The 10111-nt window shown below is 35.3% G+C and overlaps 1 pseudogene; it reads left to right on the plus strand.

Moving 5' to 3' along the window:
- The first annotated feature begins 4260 nt into the window (after nt 1-4260).
- On the plus strand, nt 4261-6067 carry LOC114639286 (annotated as a pseudogene).
- The last annotated feature ends 4044 nt before the right edge of the window (nt 6068-10111 follow it).

A 10111-nucleotide genomic window follows, 5' to 3' on the forward strand; every position in this document is an offset into this window, starting at 1 on the left:
AAACTTACTATGAACTTACAGAATGTAAATATGCTTAGAAAACCATGTGGTTAATATCCTGAGACAGTATAAGAACTAAGAACAATAAAGTGGCAGTGCAGTCTTCTTCAAGTTCAAAAAAAGATAAAAAGAAAAAGAGTCGCCTTGTTCATGTCTCTTCACAGCAATGGAAGCCCTAACTAGGATAGGCATCTTCTCAACTGAGGCTCTCCCCTCTCTGATGACTTTAGCCTGTGTCAAGTAGGCATAAAACTAGCCAGTAAACCACACTAAGTGAAATAAGCCAGTCACAAAGGCAACATATTGTATATGTCTTTATGAAAACATCCAGAATTGGAAAATATGTAGAAAGAGAATTGATGATAACCAGCAGCTGAGCAGGAATAATGGCATTGAGGGTGAAAAGTGGCTTAAAAGTAGTTTGTAAGGGGTCTCTCTGGGATAATGAAAGTGTTCTAAAGTGAGAGAGTGGTTATGTTTTTAACAGATGTATGAATTCATTAAAAACATTTAATTTTGTGCACCAAGTACAGGAAAATTATATTTAAATGGAACCTTATCAAAATGGAAAAATACAAGTCAAAACTCGATGTGGCTGATATTTTGCTCAATGCATGCCTACTTTTGCATGAGATTCCTGGAGGAGAATGTAAAGATCTGTATTAGTGTTTCAGGATTTTTTTCTGGTTTTATCTGATTAGCTTGTGTTTTGTGTATTTGGGGCTCTTTAAGCTAATAACAAAGTAATTATGTGTTGAGTATAAATTAAAAATGATTTGATGACATAAAAAATAGAAACTGTGAGTACTAATTAAGCACTGTCCTATAAATAATTTTTTATATATTAATTTAATACAATGGGGATAAAAGCATCATTTATTTATAATATATGAATTTTGTTTGCAGTGCAGTAGATAAGGTTATATTAAAATACAGAGAGATATACATGAAGGTTTTAACATGGTTGATGTAAATATGTGCTTCAAATATTCATATAGTTATATTAATCATTAGGAAATGAGAAATGCTTTCATCCTACTTTTAGACACTGACGTTAGATAATTTAGATTCCCATGTACATATGCACATCTTATCAGGAGTGAAAACAATTCATTTATGATAAACTTCCTAGTCATGATAGTTACTTCTCTATTGAAAAATATAGTGTTTAATTTTTTAAAAATAATATACATCTTTAGCTACTTGCTTTTCAACTAATAATAAATTATGTAAATTATTACTTTTACTGTTTATTTTCATTAGCATACAAATACTTTATTTCATCAAGGTTCCTGTTTGTTTGTTTTGTTGTTTCTTTTCCCTGTTCTTCAGCATCTCCTTTTCCCCATTTCATGTTGCTTGTGTGCTTTTGCTCTTCTCCTACTGCCACTACTTAGGTGCTTGAATATGCATGGCCCAGGGTGGCATTATGAGGAGGTACTGTTTTGTTGCAGTAGATGTGGCCTGGTTGGAAGAAGTGTATTACTGCTGGGGTGGGCAATATAGGAGAAATATTTTATATTTTATAAGCTGTTGTCAAATACATTGATCTCCAATACAGAGGTAAATATTACTTGTTGTTTCTTTTCCTTTAGTTTAAACAAGTAAATTTTAAAGGTGAAAATAAATAAAACAATTTAAGACGGATGTAGGTCCTTGTAATCACAGATAAGCTCCAGGGAAAACAGGAATGTTAAACACAAAGCGTTGTCTCTCCAGAGAGAGAGAACGAGATGTAGAACCCATTTTCTGTCCAGAAGCCTAAGAGTGGAGGTGGTTAATAGCTTGGCGACCTCTGTGCTATCTGCATGGGCAGGTCACACCCATCTACCCCCAGAGGCTTATCTTCAGTTTGTTTATCTCAATCTATAACACCCCCCCCCCCACAAACACACACACCAGATTCTTATCAAGAGTGTCGCTTATCTTGAGACTGCTTTCTCAGTTAATCTATAGAACCTATCTTTATAAAATTGTCCCTTGTACTTTACAAGAGTTCCAATGTAATCTTGTCTTCAGATTTGTTGTGCACATGGAATTGAGTTAATTTTCACTAGGAACCTTTTTTCAAAATGTGCTATACTTAAATATGCCTAAAATAAACGACTGGTGTCAGACTATGTTTGAACCAACACCTGCTACTGAATTCTGTTTAACCGGGCTTCCTTCTTGCCTCTCTCAGATACACACTATGTTCCCTGTGATCTTTGCAGAAATACGCACCCCCCCCAACATACACTCAAAAGATATCTGTATGATACTGTATTATTTATAATATATAAAATATTTCATTGACGTTGCAAAAGGCTTGGGCTCTACTAGACAAAAAATATGTAGAGAAAAATGCCAGCCATAGAATAATACCTATCCCTAGGAGACATAAAAATTCAGGCTAAACAAGTGTATCATAACCTTTAAAACTACAAATACAAAAGTTAATAGTAAGTATGATTGGCATACATTAAAATTGCTACATACATTTTTATGAAACAAAATAAACTCTAGACGGAAAAAAAACCCTTTGAATGAAAGTGTTAATGCTTATTTCAGAAATCTTGTTTTCAAATTAACAACATTAAAGAGCATCAAAATTTACACTCTTCAAATGCAATCACACTTTTGAAAATGTAAGTTGTTGATAAGTTATTCCCCACCAATGAAATGAACTGATTCAAGCCAAATTAAAATATATAAAGGCAGGTTTATTGAGAAGCTTCTCTTGATGTAGATTCAATGGTCCCAAGAAATGAGGCCAGGGAAGTTGCCATGGGGAAGGAGAAATAGTGGAGGGGGAAAAGAAAATGAGAAAGAGCCTGTACATGAAGAGAGAGAGAAAAACGCAACAAGGGAGAGAGAAGGAGGGGAAAACACAGATGTCTGGATTATATAAGGAAGAGCTTCTAGGGAAGGGGAACATGGGCCCCTTGGCTGCAAAGTTCAGGACGGAGGGCAGGGGTATGCCAGCCATGCCCTGTAACAGGTAGGGACTGAAGGATGCTGGGAGAACATGAAAACCAGGTCTCATTTGGTAAGAAAAATATGGACCTCAACAGTTTGTATGAATCCCAACAATTATTTATCAATTATATGAATAAAAGTAAAAAAAAAGTAAATATTTAACTAAAAGTTGAAGAATTGACTACAAGATGCTCTTGTCATTCAAAGCAATGTATAGAAAGATAATGGCATATATTTATGCTTAATCATACATTATTTACATATTTATATTGAAAATGTAATATACAGTGGTAATTTCACTTAACGTTCAACTTAAAGATAGAACAAATGACTGGATACATTCATAAATACATACATACACTAGTAAATAAACAGATAACAGGTAGCATGATTTCTATGGTTTCTGTGTCCAAAATATGTGGCATCACCATCAATGGGCTCTTAAAATCCTCTTCTGCCGGATAGTAGCCTGTGTTGTTTTGGTACCTCTCGAGGCAGCCTTGCCAACTAGTAGGAGACTATCTGACACTTGGCACTAGAATATTGGTTTGAAAACCTATGGCTTTAGGGAATAGTATTATCCACTCTATGTAGGGTACTTGGATTCAAACTCTTTTCTTTGTTAAATAGTATTTTCATTAGCATATAAATTAGTAGGGTTCTCTATGCTTTTTCATTCATCCATAGCTTTCTTTGTCTCTTACAAATTCTGCTTTTCTCTGATTCCTGCTTGCACCTCATCTCGATTAAAATATACTAGCTGTAGACCTCTTCTACTTCCATATCATAAATATCCAACCCACCCCATTCCCTCCCCCACTTCTTAAGACCTGCACCATGGCATGCAACCATGTACATACAACACACACACACACACACATACACGCACATACACGCACCACACACACACTATATATATATATTCATTTCTGGCTTGCTGGATTCATTCCAACTTAAAGGTTTCTACCTGAGAGACAAAAAATATTAAATATATTTTTCTACTCCTAGATTACCCCACACTGTGTGACAATTTCTAGTTTCATGTATTTTACTGAAGAGTTGACAAGCTCTGGAATGAAACATGGAGGCAAACATAAAAAAGATACTTTTTAAAGTACTGCTGAAAACAAACAAACAAACAAACAAATAAAGAGTAGTTTTATGCTTGATACTTAGAGTATTGATTACATATTTGGAAAGGTACAGATAGCTGCTAAAAGATTCATCCTTGAGAGACCGTTACTCCACAGCAGGCAGGTCTATCGGTCCTCCTGAACCCGCACAGAAGCCACCAAGGTTGCCATGCCGGAGAACGTAGCTACCCGAAGCGGGGCCGCCGCAAGGCCGGGCAACCGCAGGAAAGGCGCCTACCAGGACCGCGACAAGCCGGCCTAGATCCGCTTCAGCAACATTTCCGCGGCCAAAGCGGTTGCTGATGCCGTTAGAACAAGCCTTGGACCTAAAGGAATGGACAAAATGATTCAAGATGGAAAAGGCGATGTGACCATTACAAATGATGGTGCCACCATTCTGAAACAAATGCAAGTGTTGCACCCAGCAGCCAGAATGCTGGTGGAACTGTCTAAAGCTCAAGACATAGAAGCAGGGGATGGCACCACGTCAGTTGTCATCATTGCTGGCTCTCTTTTAGACTCCTGTACCAAACTTCTGCAGAAAGGTATCCATCCAACCATCATTTCCGAGTCATTCCAGAAAGCTCTGGAAAAGGGTCTTGAGTTCCTTTATGACATGTCTCGACCTGTGCAGCTGAGCGACAGAGAAACTTTGTTAAATAGTGCAACCACTTCATTGAATTCAAAGGTTGTCTCTCAATATTCAAGTCTACTCTCTCCAATGAGTGTCAATGCGGTGATGAAAGTGATTGACCCAGCCACAGCTACCAGTGTAGACCTTAGAGATATTAAAATAGTTAAGAAGCTTGGTAGGACAATAGATGACTGTGAGCTGGTGGAAGGCCTTGTTCTCACGCAGAAAGTGGCAAATTCTGGCATAACAAGAGTTGAAAAGGCTAAAATTGGGCTTATTCAGTTTTGCTTATCTGCTCCTAAAACAGCTATGGATAATCAAATAGTAGTATCTGATTATGCCCAGGTGGATTGAGTACTTTGAGAAGAGCGAGCCTATATTTTAAATTTGGTGAAGCAAATTAAGAAAACAGGATGTAATGTCCTTCTCATACAGAAGTCTATCCTAAGAGATGCGCTTAGTGATCTTGCATTACATTTTCTGAATAAGATGAAGATTATGGTGGTTAAGGACATTGAAAGAGAAGACATTGAATTCATCTGTAAGACTATTGGAACCAAACCAGTTGCTCACATTGACCAGTTCACTACTGACATGCTGGGTTCTGCTGAGTTAGCAGAGGAAGTCAGTTTAAATGGTTCTGGAAAACTATTCAAGATTACAGGTTGTACAAGCCCAGGCAAAACAGTTACAATTGTCGTACGTGGTTCTAACAAGCTGGTGATTGAAGAAGCTGAGCTCTCCATTCATGATGCTCTCTGTGTTATTCGATGCTTAGTAAAGAAGAGAGCTCTTATTGCAGGAGGTGGTGCTCCAGAAATAGAGTTGGCCCTCAGACTGACTGAGTATTCTCGAACACTGAGTGGTATGGAATCCTACTGTGTTCTGCTTTCGCAGACGCTATGGAAGTCATTCCATCTACACTAGCTGAAAATGCTGGCCTGAATCCCATTTCTACAGTAACAGAACTAAGAAACTGCCATGCCCAAGGAGAAAGAACTACAGGCATTAATGTCCGAAAGGGTGGGATCTCCAATATTTTGGAGGAAATGGTTGTTCAGCCTCTGTTGGTGTCAGTCAGTGCTTTGACCCTAGCAACTGAGACTGTGCGGAGCATTCTGAAAATTGATGATGTGGTGAATACTCGATAATCTGGATAAGGCTGGCGACTGCTCCAGACTGAACACGAGTGCTGTGGCTAGAATGGAAGGAGACGGCGTGCTCCTTGTCTGGAAGCTTGCTTCTTCAGAATTTTTGAACGTTGTCTTTCAGTTGGCATTTGTTTGAAATTGTATCGAAACAGTTTAATGAAAACATTAAATATTTGGTTTTAAACTCCAAAAAAAAAAAGATTCATCCTTTCCCACCACCTCCCTCATTGTCATCTTCCAAACAGTATCTAGGAAAACAAGTTTTGATACAATTTTTTAGCTCTATTAGGATTCCCTAGATTCTAGCAATAACTGGTAACTTAAGATGTGGGCTGGAGGTATAGACCAATGGTACAACATATGTCTATCATGTGAGAACTCCTATCTCTTCTGCCAATTATGTTCGCCAACTTTATGCCTACTCTCATTTCCCCTTCTGTCAGGTTCTTTTGTTAAGAAATATGGGTTTGTTCAAGAAGTAATTGACACATTGGAAAGCTACTGTTCCTTGATTTATTGCCCCAGTACCCTTAGTAAATGTTTGTTATCACCTTGCACCTCTGTCTTTGTATTTCCTTTGCCTATTTCTCAAAACAATCAATCTGAAGTAGACTGTGAGGCTGAATCTTGGACAGTGAGAAAGAGTCTTCTCATTGATATATAATTGTTCTGTTAGATATAAACTAAGTCAGAGGTTCTTGTGGTACAAAGTCCTTGCTTGTAGGGTTTGGGTCATGGAGCACCTTTGCAAAAAAGTTTATTTTGCTTTATTTGTGTTACTTCGTGTGCCACTGAAAAAAATACTTTTCAAGCAATGTTCAAAACCATACGTATGGTTTTATGCCATGCTAAATAAATTCATAAACAAGTCAAAAAATAAGCATGGAATACTTATTTAAGGTTTTATAAAACCTTAAAATTAGTTAAAGGCTAGAGAGTAAGAACCCAATAAATGAAAAGATGTGTTGTCTTCTTGGATAGAAAATAATTAATAATTTTACAAAATTAATTCTTTTACATTAACTAGCATATCTATAATAATCGATATACTATACTATAAAATAGTATGTGATTCATGCACTGTCAATCAAAATTGGGTCTTGATTTTTTCACTTAATTGAGTGAATTGTGATATACATAAATATAAACACAAAAGAGAGGTTAAACATCCTAATGTATGAAGCAAAAAATAACATTATTAATTTGCTCATAAGGAATTAACCCATGAAAGAAACCATACATTTATAAAATTGATATGAGTAAAGAAAAAAAATTTTAAAGCAGACACCTGATCATACAGTTTTCAAGATAGTCTATAACAATGAATATTTATCCTGAACAATCCACTCTCAGAAACTGTAAACGTGCATCAGGACTCAGAGAAGAAACCAAAGTATGTGTCTTTTAATAATGAATACGGGTTTAATTTTGTAAACTAATCTAATCTTAGAAGGGATTCTCATATTCCACTTCTTTACCAATGACAATATAAACTTCTTATTCTAATAAAGTTTGGCTTTTAACAGTTTGTGGCAAATTTTTTAAAAATAAAATAATTTTACATTATTTGCTATTGTAAAAATTGTATTTATTTACTGCTTGTATATATGTGGTGTGTGTGTGTGTGTGTGTGTGTGTGTGAGAGAGAGAGAGAGAGAGAGAGAGAGAAAACACACATACACATGCGTACATCCTGACACTAGTGTATAGAAGTAAAAGGTCAACTTCCTGGAATAGGTCTGTCCTTCTACCAGGTGGATCCTAGGTATCATACTCAGGTTGTCAGCCTTGGCATCAACAACTTTTACCCACTAAGCCATCTCTCCGGGCCTCTTTCTGATTCTTTTAAATTAAACTCAGGGCCTTATCATTTTATAATTCACAGTCTTTCATGTTTTTACACAGTCACCTTAGTGATATTTGTGCTCTAATGTCAGTGATCTCAGGTATGTGTTACCTGGAGGATGATTTACTTATTTAAAGTATTCGTTTCTCATTTCTGTCATTTTAGTATACACTTGAATTTATCTAGTTCTACTGGTGGATGCATCATTTAAAAGTAAAACAGGTCTTGTTCAATATACACCTTGAAGCACCACATAACTTTCCTATATCACTGTATAGATATCATATGAATTTTTTTAATGGGCTGGAAGTTTTGTTGTCTGTATTGTTGAGTGAGTGCTTTTCCTCCCGGCCCAAGTTCTTGGAATAATGACTCTGAGACTAACATACATTTACAAATACCTACTCCATAAGCTTTGTCTTGTTCTCTGACTAGCTCATATCCCATTTAGTCTAATCTAAGTTTTGTCACATGGCTGATTACTTCTGCTCAGCTTCTGTGCTTCTGATCTCCTCCATGTGCCTTGGCAAATTCCCAGAATTTAGTCTCCCTACTAGATGTCTCACCTTCTAGTCTACCCTTTCCTATAGTTGTGGTTTTTTTTTTTTTTATTGATAAGTGGTGTATCCATACAATACACAAGATATTCTCTCTACACTGTATTTTTTATTAAAATATTTGAAAATATTATCTCTATTTCCATTGCCATATCTCAGGATTTTGTTTCTTTTCATGCAACTGACTGTTTGGGTTGTTTGTTTGTTTGATTGATTTCTTATCAAACCCATTTTTTTCATAGAAATGATTTACTTATTAAACACTTAAATATGTTGCTTAATTTTACAAGTCTCTGGAACCTTGTCTGAAATAACAAATTTAAGCAGCACATGACTAGTTAAAGGGGAAAACATGCAAAGGTTTTCTAAAAATTTATTTTACAAGTTAACTATGCTTTTTATAGAAAAGCAGAATGCTTAGCTCTCTGCCACATAGATTAAGTATTTAAATATTTTAGTACATTTCTTTTGGATTTAAGTTAATGTTCTTAGGGAGGCCAGTATGTATGTTTATTAAAATTATATTAAAATATGCATACTCATGAAATATCATACCAGTACTATGTTTATTTTAACAATATGTGTTAAATATCTTCAATTTTCATATGTTTATCATGATAGAAACTAACATGTCATAGTATTTTTCTTTGTTAATGGGTTTCTCCTTTTTAAGCAGGATTTCTTCTAAAGATTATAGTTCAGCTTCTCTGATATTACATATCAAATCTTATTAAAACTCACATTTAATACCACTTAACCCACAAACTATTATAATATAACTCAAATACGAGACATCTTCATTTATTCACATAATGTTCATCTCTTCAATTTTTATCAGTCTATTATTTATTAAAGTTGTATGAATTACCTATTCATTTTTCTACTCTCACAGAATTTCCTGAGTCATAACTCACTACTACTATAGTTTTATGATATACATTACATATTCCAGAATAATAGTAAATAAGTTTCTAAATTATGAAGACTTTTACAAAATTTTTAATAATTTTTGAAAGGTAGCAATTTAAAGACACTCCTATTTTAGAGATATGCAAAATAATTTTGATGGCTACAAAATGCAGCATATAAGGTATTGGGATTCAAATATATTTGAAGAAGGAATCTCTCTTTTTCTGTACATTTCTTAATATGAAACTATGATTAGTCTTTCAAAAGCAGAAGAAATGACAGATAATTTTATTGAAGCTGCTGCTGTTATCTTGGGAATGAATACATTAAATGGCACAATTCTCCCTCAGCTAGATTGCAGGAGTTGATTTCTCAAAGGTGGCTTCGTTTGATGTCAAATTAGGGCATTCATCTGTTAGAAATCAAGACCATTTTCCACCAGATACAAAGCATCATATCCATGTATAATTTAAGCATATCATCAGTCAAGGATCGCATTAACAGGAAGAGAATTGTCAGGATTATGTCAATTAATTGTGACACTGACTCCTAAGCTGTCCCTTCTAACAACTTACTGACTTCCACTTCTTAACTTTTCCATAAATAGGAAAATCCTAAGTTAAATGTTTCAAGGAATCATTTTTCTATTCTTTGTGTGTTTACAAACAAACAAACAAACAAACAAAAACAGTTCACATATTTGTAGTTTTAATGATTTCTTTTTCTGTTCCACATCTAGAATTTTAGCTTTACCTGTGTGTAGGTTGTTACATTTTACTCTTCAGTAGGTAAGAGGGCTGAAAAGATGGTTCAGGGCTCATGAACACTTGTTGGTTTTGTAGAGGACCCACGTTCAGCAGCTAGCACCTATGTAAGGCACCTCACACTACTTGTACCTCCAACTCAAGGAGATCCAATAATGC

The sequence above is a fragment of the Grammomys surdaster genome, unplaced genomic scaffold (genome assembly GCF_004785775.1).
Source record: "Grammomys surdaster isolate TR1022 unplaced genomic scaffold, NIH_TR_1.0 125692, whole genome shotgun sequence".
In the NCBI taxonomy this organism is placed as follows: Eukaryota; Metazoa; Chordata; class Mammalia; order Rodentia; family Muridae; genus Grammomys; species Grammomys surdaster.